The following is a 16518-nucleotide window of genomic DNA, read 5'->3' on the forward strand; positions in this document are numbered from 1 at the left end:
CGAGAAAATAACAGAGAAAGCAGTAAGAAATCACAAGGAACAGTGTCTTCAGACAAGATGTGAAAGGAGATGGTATACTGATGAAGAGAAAATACGGAAAGGTTGTCTTACATCCCAGGAGCTGCAGCAGTAACAGTAAGTCACTGGGGCAGAGATTAAATGAGAAGGAAGATGCAATGATAATGGAGAAAGTGACAGAATGTTCAGCGTTAGGAATGGGGGTTGTCATGTACTAAACTAGTACCTTTCCGATTTGAGAGTAAAAGTTGCTTAAAAACACTGCCAAAGGAAGCTGAAGTTATACAAGCACGTTGTGGAGAAGTAAGAACCAGTGAGTTAGTGTACATAGGAGCGATCCAAAAGACTTAGCGCTTCTCTCTTCTCTTTGCATCTTAAAAGCATTGCAGGAGGCTCTCGGCATGCAGCTACTACCATCTAGCTAAATTCTTTCAACTCTGAACAGCATCTATGTGAAAATTATCTCCTTTCCTGAAAAATTCAAATATAAAAGAGCAGAAAGAACCATGCTATTAAAAATCACAGGAAGTGTTGATTGAATGAATGTTCAAGGAATAGTGTATTAAAATGTTTTTTCCATTTATCCCTTTATTTGGCATTGTTTCATTTATTCCCACTTCCTGTTTCCTGTATTCTAATTTGGAAATCTCTGAAGTGTCATTAAAATAAGGTTGTCACATCTCTGCCCAGGTCCCATACAGACATTAGCACTGCAGTTAGGATTAATATTAATATTTGTTTAAAGATATCCTTGAAGAAGCTGTTTTTATTTGGGCTTCTTCTTATGTTGGTAAGAGGAGTTTTTGCAGTACAGAACATGGAATGAGGAGAAACTTTACAGGTAAAAATGATTGTGGACTGGTGAAGGAGGCAAGCACAGCTAAGCAAGCTCTGTTTTCACAGCTGGACACATTATCAGGTATCTAAATTTTGAGTCTCTAAACTGGGTTCCTAAATATCTGCATGCCAAAGATTAACTGTGAGTTTAAGAAAAAGGGGGATAGTCTGAGCATCTAATTTCTTAGCTTTTTCTTAGCTCGTTTCTGGATGTCAGCTGGGAGGATGAACAACAAAATCAGGTTGCTCTGATTACTTCCCGTTCACCCATGAGTGCACCATATACCACAACTGTGAAAGTGAGGTTTCAGTCAGACTGGAAGACTCTGGTCAATGGGCAAGAGCTTGTAAAAAAATGGCATAATTTTCTTAAAAAAAATCATTTTTTACACCATTTGTGTTCAAACGTCTAGCAATCTGCTATTAATCTATGTCTGAGTACCGGTTATTTTGTTTTGTAATTAAGTTTAATTTCTGAAGATTTACCATGACTAAAATATTACTTTGATACCCAAATATAACAGGAATCATTCATTAATCACATATTTATCCCAGGTTTATCAAAGGAAATTGGATTGCAACGCTGCCTATAACAACTAATTTCTAGGTATATTAGAACTTATTTTTTAACATGGCTTCATAAGTCTATATCAGGGCAATTTTCATGGTATATAAATTATCTTGAATGATTTAGAAATCTAAATCAATGAAAGATTATACAAATATTCAGCATCATGTCACTGACAGGTAATGGACTGAATTCCCTCTTTGACTCTTTTCTTTATGTTTTTTTAAACTAATCTGCCTGAGGGTCTGTTTCTTTTAGACTACAGGGTCTTTAGGGGTGGTACTGCCTATTCCTATGTTTTTGTGCAGTACCTGTTTGTTACCATAAATCTAATAGTAGAAAAGGATTGCCTGACTGTGTGAAGCATGCATGGATGTTTCTCTGTAAATATGATTTTGTATCACTTTAAACAGCCAGTCTACAAAATAAATCCAGAATGTCCATTTAAACAATACAGCAAGATATTATTAGTCAAGTTCACTATTTTCTTTCTTAAATATAAGCGTCAGCTTAACAACACAATGAGAACATTTTCCTCAGTATTTTTTTATATTGTGGCATAATAAAACCTGACACCTATGCAACACCATCCTAGGTATGGTGCTATATACCATCCTGAGATTGGATGGTATATAAGAAATTATTTTATTATAAACATCCTTAAGACTGAGTCAACAATTCATATGCAAATAGAAGTACAAAAACGTCTGTGCTTCAATAGAAGACTTGAGGAGCAGGTCCTTAGTTTGTATTGCTTTATATCTGTGAAGACTGATAATGTATTTTTTTAAGTAGAACCTAACACGAGCCAACTTCTAAATTCAGCTTCTGGCGACAGCTCCTTTTATATTCCCTCTTGCATGAGCAAACACACCACCAAAATCCAATCTACTGTGTCAAATATATGCATTTTGTAAATATATGACTATTTGATAAATGGAGTTGAATATTTTTTTTAGGTTACTTCTAACAACTGAGAAATGTTCGTAGTTTATTTTTAGCTCACATGTTGCATGCACATTGCCCCTTTCTCCAGTGCAATGCGCATATGAAGTTCCCTGAGGTGTCTGAACTAGATTCACTGTGAGTACTTCTCCAGTATATGCAATTAAAATGTAATTCATTTCTAGATATCATCAATATTCTGTCATAGTATAAGGGGAATGGACTAGATGACCCATGAAGTCTATTCCTACCCTCATATCTATTATGATTACCTCATATTAGTAAAATTGTATTTTAAGGTCACTTATATGCGCTAGTTCCCTTCACGCAAATATTTGGCACTTACTCGTTGTTCATGTCTTTTTCTTCATGCTCTCTTTATAAAGGATTCAGTACAGGTAGAGCATCAAATGAAATGAAAACCTGATATTTTGTTGTAAATAATTCATAAAACAATGTTACGACCCTTATTCCCCGTGAGTCATCCACATAATGAGCCACCCAAATGAAGCAGTGAAAACATCCACTTCCCCTGCCATGGGTGTGCCCTGATGGGCTCCTCAGGGTCAGAAACCCATCAATCTCTTTTCACACATGAGCTAATCAATTCAAAGAGGGAAGTGCCAATGAGCTATTAGATCAATATGGTGAAGTATGGAGATTGATCTTATCCCACAGTGACTGCATTAACAGACTCGTCAGTGTGACCTCTGCCCTGCAGCACGCATTATACAGGATTGCAAGTCTGATATCTGAATGAAGACCTCAGGTCATTGCTTTTAATAATCTGCTTTGCTGAAAGAATTAAAAGTAAATCTGAAAAGGGATGACTAATGAAAATACGAAGGGCTTTCTTCTCTAGTCTTGGAATGCTTGCAGAAATCATGCCAGCTTTTCACAGCTACCATCAGCATCAACTGGCGCAGAAACTGCTCAGCTGTGCCGTGCTAAAATCAGTTGGTTTAAAATCATGTAAAATACAGCCACTGACACCTTGCTCTCCTGCCACAAAAAAAAATAAAATAAAATTGAACACAAAACCATAAGAAGTATTAGCTGTGTCTAAATTGATTCAAAGTCTTTGGTGGATTACTCTAGCTGTTGTCCGTAGGTTTGTGCCCGGTGCGCCGTGCCAATAAGCACACAGAGTCTCTCTGTTTCCTTATTTTCTCAGCTAAAAGACTACACAAGCTATAGAGAGACTACACAAGCTACAGGCCTCCCTATTTTCTTCAAGTTTTCCTTGTTTGTTTGTTTGTTTTTTTCCTCAGCTTTGGGACTACATAACTGGTTTACCTGAACTGCCAGGTCCAGAGCTACACTGGAGCTCTAATGCCCTGAGGCATCTCTCAGGTGAGGGTGGAATTCTACCTGTCTTCGCAAGGCCTGTGTACATCCTACAATACCATCCTGTCCCTTAATTGGCCAATGCTGGTAAGTGTCACTAACTTTACAGGACGTCTATGCAGGAAATGACTGCAAGTAATACTCAAAGCAACTATTCCAGGCCGTCCTGTTATATAGACTAATCTTTCTGATATACAGTTTCAGAGATGCTGAACAAAACTACACTTTGTTGTCTCAGAACATGACATTCATATTGTTAATAATTTTAAAGCCCTGAATAATCTCATTGCAATGAAATATTTATGTATAATGCACATTTTAATACTGTATTTTTATTATACCGAACATTTTTATTGTACAATGTATAATTGAATCAATGAATTAGAAGAAGGTTACTAAAAAAGGATTAATGTATTTTTAATGAAACTGAATGATATAACTTCTGTTATTCACTAAGAATAATGGCAGATCTATCAGGTTTGTATAGATAAGAGCTTTGTGAGTTTATCTGAAAGCCCACATAATGCTTCTCATTTAACTGTAACCTAGAAAAACAGATTTAGCAATCCTATTCAGGTTTCTAATTAATTGTTTATTTATATGATCTCTTTTCTGCCTTGTGATCAGATCACCTGTCTAATCATGGAAATATGAATCTCTTTAGCAGATACATCTATTTCCAATTGTAAAACATTTCTTGAAACAATGCTCTTTCAATGTCTAAATGGAAGAACCGAGATAGCCATACAATACCAATGGGAAATGTTTCTGAACTCTTAGGTTAATAGACAGGGGATCTGATGAGAACTTTCTACACTAATAGCGAGAATGTGGACATTAAACTGTTCACATGGCTCAATTCCCTAACTAGCCCACCAGCCTAAATTATAAATACTTTACAGGTAGCAACCACTGTGCTTAAAAATATCCCGGTAGAAAATCCTTCTATTAATATAATGCTGTGACTGAAATTCTAACAGTACACAAAATGTTGTACTGAAAATTAAAACAGTAGTTGCAAACTTAGCTCAGAATCCTATACATTTCTTGTGTTCTTTGCAGTATAGTGTTTCATTTTCGATTACTTCGTAACAGATGTAAAAATAGATAATAAAAATTTATATTAGTACAAGATATATGTATTGCAGAGGAGGAACTTTATAATGCCACCCTTAGAAATATATTTGCATTTTTCCATGGGAGGCATGTAACTGGATTTCTTTGAAGAGATTCTGCTATTTCTTCCATCTTTAAGTAGAAACTGAGAAAGGGTATATGCATACTACATTAATGCATATAGTATACAAGATGCTGTAGTATTGCTCAAGAACTTTGTTGTGTGAATTTTGTAAGACCACATAATTCAGTGGTGAACCACAATTAAATAAATCACACCACCAAAATAAGCATACCATTTTTTCTACTGCTGTGGTGGGATTTTTACATCATTTTTTCCCCAAACAAACTAAGGGCTATTCTAGAAATGTTTTGGATTTAAAAGTTTTTTTAGAATTCAGGTACTATATTTGCATCTTTCCACTTGTAAAGCAAGGAACTTAATACACATCCAATAGAACAAGCCTCAGGAGGTGTTTGATTGAGGAAAGCACTTTCCATGTTTCTTGAAGCATTTGTTGTGATCTTACTGATGAGAAGTAGAAGTTTACGTATTTTCACTAAAGTGAAGGTGATTCTTCTGAATAGGAGCAAAGGAAAGTAGACTTGTAGCATATGCAGAACTGAAATACTTTTTCCATAAATAATATCTTTATGAAACTCAGTCTTACACTCAAAAGTGCTAGAAGTAAATGCTGCATCCCAATGGAAAGGTGGTTTTTTTCCCAGTAAAATAACACGATTTCTAGTCCTGTCATTTTATCAGACAGTTAGGTTTTTAACTACTAGTAACAAATGAATGAGTTTTATTCTGGACTTCACAATCAAATATTTTGTTTTATGAATTTTGTATCATGGGCACAAAATATAACATTTCTGGAGTAAGGAGGGTGCTTTTCCCCTTCGATGGCAACTACATGAAAACTGGTCAGGAATATAAAGAATAAAAAATATATTGGTGGTAGAGTTCAACTGAGGTCATGAAGTTGATGATAAATACAGTTTATCTTAGAATTTTGCCATTTACCTCATAGCGCCCCAGCTCATAACTGCAATATCCCTGCACGTGTGTTATCAACAGATGCATGTGGCTGGTGACAGAATATATGGTTGCACTAGGGATACTTGTTAGTGTCATGTATTTTGGTGGCTGTTATTTCATCTGTGTACAAATAAGTGATACACATTATTTTATAATCAATGAAACCTCTCACTCTAGTGTCTATGTAACACAGGAATGGATTTTTTTAAAACCCCACTTTCTGATTTCCACTGTAAGCAAATGCCTACAAGCAGAGAACATTCATGAAAACTTTAAGAAAAAAAAAAGATGATCTTCTGGGTAAGTACAATAGATTGAAAATACATGCCTAGAATGGAAATGCTTCTTCTGCCTCCACAGAATAAATAATAAATGCTTTCCAGGTAACGACTGCAGCTCTGTTGATAACACATATATTAATAAATTAAAAACGTCTGTAGATTGACAAGTGTTTTGTGGGCTTGTACTGAAAAGCCAACAACTAATTATGAAAGCCTGACTTGACTAATCAATTATTCAGATGAACATTAGGTGCCTATTATATGTGTAAACACGGGAATTATATTTCCCCTAAGTAACTTTCTAAAATAATGAACCCAAAACATGCAAATTTGAAATAGAAGGAATTGGCACTGTTATGCCCTTATTGCACATGCAGACCTCCCAGTGAATTATTCAGGGAACACTGAACCGGGAGCCTCAGTCTTCTGACTCTGCGCAGCACAGCAGTAGCAGCACATGCCACGTTGTATTTGTTATGCATGTAATATTGATTTAGCTCGTTCTTGCTGGTCATGTTTCAAATTCATTTCATGTTTAGGAGGTAGGGGAAAGGAGAAGTATCCCTGGATTGCTATTTGCAATATATTTTTACGCCTGTTGAACACAAGATTATCTGATAAATTAATAATACCATGGCCTCTGTGTGCTGGAAGAATAAGCCTTTGAAAAGGAACACAAGTGAGGTAATAAACTCTATTTAGAAAAGGTTTATATTTGCTTGATTCCACATCTCCTGCCTGTAAAGATTGGGAGAGTGCTAGTATTACAGAACAGATTCACTAGTGTTTCATTTAATTTGTGAGGCACTGAACACAATAAGGTAATGCATAATTGTTCTTTGCATGTAGAAAAGACCACGCTCTTAAACAGAATACAGCAACAGGGAAACCAGAAATAGATGTGACCAGACACCTGCTGACAAACAGTGACAAATCCCACTGACACTGCAGTGACCCCCAGTTAGTCAAGATTTAATTAAGGGGTATAATTAAGTCAGTGGAACGGAACACTAATAAGTGTTGTGGTTTTTTTTTTTTTTTTTTTTTTTTTAATATGGGTAATTACACATAAGAATACAAAGTAAGCTAGGCCCCTCAATGTATCATTGAAGTGAACAGTATAGAATGACAATCAGAGCTTTAAGCACTCTTTTTGTTTATTTTTTCCCCTTTACTAGAATAATGCAAGTTGAAACAACACAGCTCTAGTCAAGCATCTGTGTACATACTAGCAAATGCTACTAGCCCAGTCCTGCATGTGTAGCGTGTCAGTAACATGACCTTGGTGGCCCAGTGCACACCACGAAAGTGAGGCGTGCGTGGCTTTGCTGGGTTCTGCCCGTTGCTGTGTTTGCACGTTTGTACCGCGCAGAGGGCATGCTGCCTCACTTTCTAGCAAGTGGCATTCTGTTCCTATTCAAGTAACATCCTCTAGATTTCATTTATCAAGTGTGGTTATTACAGAAAGCAACTGATTACAGGGAAGACACGTTACAGATCATCCCTATGATTGTCTGCCTGTTGGGTGCAATACACCTTTATAGTCAAACAGCAGAGTTTCTTACGGCAGTGCTATTTTATGCCTGATCTAGTTCTCTGGAATTTATCTCTAGGCAGTTGAGTGAAATAGCTGAAATATCTTTGACTATGTGATATTTGCTTATATTTCAATCATGAGAATATTGTAAAGTAGATTTACTTGACCAAAGTGTTAAACTGGGGTGGAAAACATCATCATGAATAATGACAATGTTGGTAGGGAAAAAGAAACACAACTTTCCTACGGTCTCTAAGATTTAAAGGAATGCCTGTGTAGTTCGGGGCCAGCCCTCTGCCGGGATTACTCTATCTGCTCCCAGCTGGTAGCCTGCAGTTCATGACAGCCTTTTATCCATTATCAAAGCAACAAGTGGAAAAGCAGATCCTCCTGACTGCTAACACTCTGTTCAGTTCTCTCAGTAGAATTTCTGCTTCTAAATCTTTCCTTTTAACAAGTCCTCAGATTTCCTTCCTACTGCTGCAGTAGACACTAAATATGTCTCTCAAGTCTTTAGCTCACTTGTCTAACTTAAACTCTGCAGGACACTAAGGGAAGAGAGAATAATTGCATTACAACAGGACATTTTCTACAGAGACTGACTGAAATGCAGCATGCTCCTGATCCTGCTCACACCGAGGTGCTGTGGGTTTAGCAGTTGGGTTCAATGACAGCAAAACCTAATTACTCAAATAACATACTAGTGAAACAACACTTCAATTACAATTTCAGACTGAGACATGAGGTAGGCTTAAATTTAATCTACTAACACAATTTATTTATGTAAGTGCAAATTCTACAATGAGAAAAGCAAAGCACACTATATTGAATCTTGTTATACTGTGTTTTCTTTGCTTTTTTAGTGGTAGGCCTACAGGAAAAATAAAAAAGGTAAAACCAGGAGATATTTAAATATAATTCATGTTGAATTCTTTCAAGCAAAATATATCCACTGAAACTGAACAGTTATTTGTTATTAAAACAAATCTAAATGAATATGTAGTAAAAATATACACCCCGCTTTCCTTAAATCATGCTGTCATCAAGTAATGGGTCTTAGAAACGCAATCCTATAACAGTTATTACAAGTATATTTATAAAATCAAAGGAACAACTTGGTTAACAAGCTGTTAAGTAGGGTACATTAAACCATAAAGTACATTAAGTGTTTCTAATTCTTTTTTAAACTCTGTTTTTTAACCAGATTTTCTGTGACACCTTGCGGTTGTGCTGGGACTGAGGATGCTGTGGGAATGCCAGCTGGGTGGTGCATGCAGAACTCGCTCCCTCTCTGAACCAGCCCTTTGCCACCAGGCTGCTCCACTCGCGCTCGGCTGCCTGCTCGAACCGTACATGGCACATCGTGCTGGTGCCGCATCCCTGCCAGTTGCACCCTGTGCTGAGCACAGCCCTACTGCAGCCAGCAGCATCAGACCTCTGCACCTAACCCTGCTCGTCTCAGCCCATCAGAGATTTTCAGTGTGTGAGAAGGCATTATCCGGCCCTGGGTCCTCAGCAGCTTGGCTACGAAGCAGCCAGTAGCCGTTAATTTTTTGGTGCCTGATGTAGCCGCTGTGGCGAGGACCCTGATAAAAGGGCATAGGATCACTACTCTTGTTCTTTCCTATGAGCTCAAGCATGTGAAAACCCTTGTGAAAACAAGATATAATAAGAGAGGTTGTAAAAATCACATAGATGATTTTCCTGCTTTTATCTTTACATGGACATGTGTCAGCGTAAAAGAGCAGATTAGACAGTCCGGCTTCCGTCTGGGCTGTAGACACACATATGCATAATTGATTCCTGACATCTTCTTCTCCCCCACGCTCTCCCCGCGAGGCCACCCGTGTCCAGCTATGTATGAATGAACAGAAGTGTCTTTCATCCCCCACTTGCCTCGTGGTTCAAAAGGAACTACGAAAATAGCAGCAACAAAAATCCAGCAGCCTGCCAAAAGGCCTGCACACGTCCCATTCTTAAAGGCATGTGAAAGGTTGGAGAGCTCAGCAAAATTTTTATGTACGGGAGCAGGCCCAAGGAAAACTCACACGCCATAACCAATTGTGGACAGAGGATCATCTATCAGCAGACAAATGCAGGAACTCCAGAATGTCTCTCCTCAAATGAAATAATATATCTTTGAAAGCCAATGCCCGTTTTAGGCCTGAGGCCCATATATCAAGCCTGAGAGGCTTGTGGATACGCTCCAGGGCCATTAACCTTCCACCTGTTTCCCCTTGTCCTTCAGGATGAGACCCTGCCCTTGATTTTACTCCCTTCCCCTGTTCATCTTCCGACAGAGTGTAAATGTAAAGCAGAGGGCCTGTGAAATAATTCAAAGGCAATGGACCAGGGACATGGTTACAAATCTCTGCCACTGGCACTGTGACTTATGCAGGCAGTTTGTCACACATGAGCCAGGTGACCTCTGTGACATAACAGAGAAAAATATCGCCCGAGATCAAAAGATGAGATTCAGAGCGCTCTAACTAACTCTGGTGCAGGCAGCGGCGGTCCAGGCACGCCTGCCCTCCCAGCGCTGCCTGCTCTGCCTGCCGGAGGGTGGGCCGCGCTCCTGCTAATTGAAGCCATCGCGTTTGCTCTCCTCTCTACTCAAATCTTCCCTACAACACAAACGTCGAAATCTGTTTCCTCGAGAAGCTGCTCTTTTCCAAAATGATAGCTAGATGTAAATTGACAGCAGACTGCAAAATTCATTCAGCAGATCAAAACGAACACGTAGCAATCAGTAACATCAAAAATGGTGAGTCACCTTCGCAAAAGGGTCTGTTTTAAGCTAGTAATTTTTTAAATGCTAAGTAGTAATAAAACCTTGTATGAGCACATTCTCTCTCTGGTATTGCAATAAGAAGCCTTCAAAGTCTAAAACATTTACTGGGATTCAACTGTCATGCCAGTTACAATGTAAGTAGAGTTAGTATTAAAAATGATGTAATGCACCTAGATAACACAACATCTGTATTGATTCATATTTTACCAAGAGACATACTACAGAACCAGAGTAGCAGTCATTTGAAATAAAGCCTAATCAGATTGATTTAAAAAAAAAAGTCATTTTTCAAGCTGTGTACTGTATAGGAAGTTTCCCAGCTGTTTTCTACATTCAGGACTTCTCTGCTGGGTGCAGACAGAAGAAGACGACCTAATGCAGTATTTCTCTTTCACTCCCCAAAACCTAATGGTATGTCTGGTATGGACATTTAATTTTGTCTATTTCATAAATTAAAAGAAAACCACACAACTGTCACAGTGTCCCAGGCATGATGATGAAATGAGAAATACAACTGTAGCTAGATCAGCCTAAATCCTGTCTTAATCCTAAATCACTTTGTCACTTGCCAACACCTAGTTGATGAAAAACTCAGTTTAATCCATGAATATATATAAAAATACACATATGCAAGCACACACAAACATTCAGCACAGCACTTACATGTGCTACACACTACCCAATCAGCTAATTTCATTCTGTCTTATCACAGGCTGACTTTGAAAATTTTTCATAGAATTCAAGCAAAATCATCTGAAGGGATAGGGTTCCACTATTAAAGTATTTCACAATTCACTAAATGCAAAAGCATGAAAAAGTTGAACTATGGCTGGGACTTGAGGCTAAATCATTGCAGTAGTTAAAAAGAAATGTACTGCTGAAAATGTCATTGACATAAGCCTGATATAGAGCATTAAACTACTCTGTTGCAGAACACTGCAACAGTAAACATAGTAAATGTAAAATTATTATTATATAAAGATTACTGTGAAGTGTTACCACTTTTTTTTTGTAAAAATAAGGCAGTTGTTTGATTTTACAATGCTAAAATCATTTGAGTCCTGTGATTACGCACAACTTTTCATTTTTTTGTATGTCTAAAGGAAGCCTGCCAGTGATACAAGAGTTAGCAACTACATGCAAGTTCTGCCACTCCTTTCAGTGAACTCCAATTCAGATCCCAGATGTCTTCATTTTTGAAAATACCCGGAGCGTTACTTTTTGATGTAAAATATAGGTGATGTATCCAAGGGTTCTGGCAGTCAGATCTTAAGCTCTCATTGAGACTCCTACTGAATATATTCATTTGTATTTAGGCCTGATTTCACTTATGAAATTTTCACTTATGAATTTTCACTTCTACATCCTTTTTTTAAAAAAAAATATATTTGATGTATCCCTGAAAAATTAATATTTAATTTAAAGAGCACCTAGCCTAATCCATTGCCTTTAACAGTGAGTATGATCTAGTGCATCTACTTTTGTAATATTCATGAAATTTGGAAATCAAGACTAGGCATTATATTTTACTCTGAGAGGCTTTTTCTCATGTGAGTGTTTGATCAGTTCTGAATGCCCAAATGGCCTACTAGAATTTCCAGGGCATAAAGAAACTACTTAAAGATGTTATTATATCTAGAAAAATATTATTATATTAATGTAATAAATTATAACCTTTATAAATAAACATTCTCAGATACACATAAAATGTGTTGTCCCATTTACCTGCTGCCATGTGCTTTTTATGTAATTAAATACTGAGCATCAAATACTTTAGAAGGTTACAGCACCTTCATTCTAAAGGAGAAAAGCTGATTCTTGTTGATAATATGTCTTGTGCCGATGAAAAAGACTTAAATTAATTGGTTGAAATACTACGCAGATCCTACAAATCCAACTAATTATATTTTTGAGTCCTTATGCCTCCATCATTTAGTCATTTAAAACAAAAGAAAACAAGAGCTATTTAACATTTAAAAATAATCATAGTAATTTGGGGCATGAATCATTCCTTACATTCTTTTCCAGCTACAAACAATTTCTGTTGGGAAAAGTGCCATATAGTATCGACAGTGACAACAAATTGTATTGTCCAGTGAACATCTGTTTCCGACTCCCACACTGATATTGCAGGTTGGGTACTTCTGAGTTAGTCTTCACAGGCTGCCCGACCACAGAGGAACTGGAAATTACTGGTACGTTCAACTTTTATTATTGGAACACAGGAAAACTTTATCATCATGCTGGGAAGTTCTGTATCTTTTGAAATATTGGAAGGAGGGTTATGTTAGCACAGAAACCCGCATGTGATATTCTTACGAAGGAGAAAAGTGGCTCCTGTTCATTGTGTCCCTCAGTATATGCAGGTATGCAAGTCTGAGATCAAAATGTCAAATGTTTGTTTTTAATAAAATGAGCAGCAGGGCAAACAAAGTACCAGATTCTGCCAATCTTGCTCAATAGGTAGTCTGTGTCCCTATACAAAGTACCCCTGAAATCCAAAGCACGGTTACTTCAGGCAGGGCAGGCTGAGGTTTAGTATGGGTTGCACAATGCAGCTCTAGGGAATGTTGGTCTTGAAGAAATAATTGATCTTTTCAAATTCACATTTATTGCACCAAGGTACTATGAAAGCAACTTATAGAGAAAGACTGTGTTAGCTAGCTAAAACTATTACTGTTAAAATAAAGCAAAACACAAAGACCTAAGTATTTTTTTTCAAAATTGAGGTGACTTTGTTAGAATGATCAATGCCATATTTTCCATGGTTATGCCAACATTTGTTATTCGGTTTGGAGGAAAGTTCTGCTTTGGCAGGGACAGAGAAGAAATGAAGATATACTCTTGATAGGTGGTAAGTGCCAGTTTGATAATGCTCCCAAACCTGATCTGTAAGTACATCAGCCAGTGCGGAAAAAAAGTGCTGAAGAAGATTATCTTTTCCAGAGAAAGAGGAAGAGAGAAACTCCACCAAAATTTATATTAATTAGAGTGGCCAGCATGCAGGGGAATCAAAGGCAAAACATGTGGAGCTCCCGCTGGTGAAGAGAAGACTGCGCCGTAAAGGAGAGAGATGCAAATGAAAAATAAATGCTTTTCAATGTCCTCATATGAGCTAGCCATATAAACACTCATTTTGAGTTCTAACATTTCCCAATGCAGATACTCTCACTGAAAATTCATTCTTAGTCTGAAGGGAGCTTTGTCCTTGACCACACCTGCAGAGTAAGAACCTATGTGTCTTAAGAACGGCAGGTCTCAACAAAGTAAAATAATCGCCACATCCATATATCTACTTAAAGTTGTTGTTGTTGTTATTGTTGCAGTTGTTACTTATCCTTTGTTATAAACAGTCTAAGTCCTGCATCAGAAAAATATTTTTTGATGCTATTTGTTATAGCAATTTTGGATTTTTCAAAGACTAGGAAGTCTGTGTAGAATCTTAACAATGTGCCCAATATGCAAAACACTGTTGGGAAATTCTAGGTCTCAGGCAGAAAACTGCCTGATCTTGCTTTTCATAAGTGTAATATCAGTACATATGTACCAATCAAAACAATACGCCAATAGTATTTGTTCGAGAGTCTTTCTGTCTCCTTCTTTTCTGTCCATACATAGGCAGAAAGAACATTAGGGATTGTGGAGTGGTTACAAAAGAAACTGAAACTATTTTAGACCAGGGTGACCTGGGCATCAGCTACAACATTAGTCTTGGCTTCCACTTGCACACTAGATAATTTGTACCACCACCTAATTTAGTTTCATGCCTCCCAGCAGCCTTTCTACTGCATCCCTACCATCTCCTGCAATTCTCTCAAATGTCATGGTTGTTATGCCCTAAAACGACACAGACAAGTGGGAGCAGAACTGGAGACTTTGGGCAATTGTCTCTCATTATTTTCCCTGGATGATTTCACTGCTACCTGAAGGAGAGTTTGGATTAGCTACTTCTGTGGCCTTTTTGGGGGTGGTTTTTTTTGAGCTATGGGAGTAGCAAGATGGATCAGAGACTGCAGGCCTTTCTGAACTATCCACTCTGAACTCTCATCTCAAAGAAATTCACAGTTTCCTAAAAGTATGCACAAGGAATACTAGGGAGTGTCACTGAAGCACACCAAGTGTTGGTGAAGATCTCACTGTGGGTCAGTGCAGCCCATGGCCACAAATAACTGCAGTTACTGCTGCTGGCCTAGTGACTGTGGTACTAATATAATTCCCAAGAAAGAGAAAGGAAAAGAAGAGACAATAAATAAGAAAAAGAGGATTTAGAAATAGCACGTAGCAAATGAAACTTAAACACTTGACCTAGGCAGCTCTACAGAAGAAAACAGGAAACTGGCAGTTGCTCTAAGTGAAACTGGAAATACGCTATTCAATATCTTAACTTGCACTACTTATTTGGAAAAATTTCTCATCATCTTCAGTAAAGTTTTCTTCCGATAAGCAATACAGGACCCATAAGCACAACTTGACTTATGCTGAAAATCACTATATGCAGGACTGACTTCTTCAGCTCCCTGTTTAGGAGAGAGAGTGGTTGTAGGTGCACAGGGAATTCTGGGCATCGCGTGGAGAGGAATATGGTTCCCAGCGCTCTGTTACTCACCTCTCCCCATACTTTTAAGATGGATGAGGTGGATTCGGGCGTGACCGGACAGCCCAGGCACTACCTCCCGTAAGGGGCTGCAACAACTTACTTCTAGAGTGGTAAGGGATTATGACTCAGCACCACCAGTCACTGACGTTGCTCATTACTCAGGACAAACTGCAAGACTGCAGTAAGTATTCCCCAATAAATACTGAAAGGTATCCAGATGAGACAAACAGAGGGTGCTGACTGTTACACCAGAATAAAGACACAATTCTTCGTCACATCCAGTGTCACTTAGTCAGGATGATGTTTCCTGTATTCAGCAAACATGCCAGTAAAAGAATTTCCTTGGCATACAGACAACATGGAAATGTCCTTTTAAAAATCAGTTAATACGAACAGAACTCATGAGCTAGCTGGAACCATTTCCTATGCTGTGGAAAGAACACTTGAATAAGGTTAACCAAGACATTTCACCCTCCCAACCTCCCCCCTCCCCATCTATTTCTGGATGTCTTCTTTTGTTCACCCTTTGCTAATTATAGTGGCCTTGCTTAGGTTATATTTATAGTCTTAAAAGAGTTGCCTGACTTTTAGAACACTTTATTCATGTATATTTCCTGTGTTTATTGTTGCCTTAACTAATTTTTAAATTAAAATTACTTGATCCAAGATTTTATTTAGCAACAAATATCAAAGTAACTTTTCTTTCAACAAATGAAGAGCTGTATTTAGATATAAAAAAGCATTTTTCTATTTCTGAATTTGTGAAAACAGATTTTAGTTTCTTTCCATCTCTAAGTGATGTGTATGACAGACAATTCCAGAATTAGACAAAATTAAATTTCTTTCTTTTTTCATGGCAGTATGATTATTTTGTATCTTAGTATATTTATTTATTTATTTTTGTGTCTGTAATGGTTGCTTTAATGACTGTGGTGTTTCCAAAGGACAGTCTTGAATATTTATCTGCCTGGACTGCCCTGATGTTTACCTAACCACCTGGAACTGAACATCTACCAGCTACACAAATGGAAAAAAGACATTGAGGGTGTTCATATGAAATTATAGCTTCATTTTCCTACTGGAACCATGCTTTATCTCTCCAAGTTTTCCTCAATCCCCTCTTATATCTGCCCTTTTATTTGCTGTGGTTGCTCTACAAACATGTTTGTACTAATGGCAATAGCTACAACTTTTAGTCCTTAATTCAAAACAGCAAATAAAAACCATTTCAGAGAAAAAAAAAGGAACATGGCACAGAGTCTCAGAGCAGGGAGAAAACACTTGTATGGAAGAGGCTGAGCTATGACCCTTAAGCTCACAGCATTTTTAGGTTTTGCACCTGGCGTTAGGTGCTGATGCCCAGCAAGTGGAGCAGGCTCCCCAGCCTGGTGCAAGAGGGCCCTCAGGCCTGCAGCAGGCCCTAATGGCCCCACCTGGCC

General features: G+C 37.8%; 1 protein-coding gene and 1 long non-coding RNA gene across 8 annotated transcripts in view; one reads left to right on the top strand and one right to left on the bottom strand.

Moving 5' to 3' along the window:
• The window catches only part of NR5A2 (nuclear receptor subfamily 5 group A member 2), an 88830-nt gene that overhangs the window by 48102 nt on the left and 24210 nt on the right, over nt 1-16518 (bottom strand). The gene's annotated exons all lie outside the window — the stretch shown is intronic.
• Nucleotides 155-10005, top strand: LOC310903468. 4 transcript variants are annotated; one of them, XR_014587575.1, is made up of 4 exons: nt 155-3479; nt 3640-3802; nt 6067-8436; nt 8896-10005. It is a non-coding gene; the product is annotated as an uncharacterized lncRNA (long non-coding RNA). The 4 variants fall into 4 exon arrangements; XR_014587572.1 differs by having other exon boundaries at nt 155-3802; XR_014587573.1 differs by having other exon boundaries at nt 155-3802; nt 8236-8436.

Source organism: Anser anser (assembly GCF_964211835.1).
Source record: "Anser anser genome assembly, chromosome: 8".
Lineage (NCBI taxonomy): Eukaryota > Metazoa > Chordata > Aves > Anseriformes > Anatidae > Anser > Anser anser.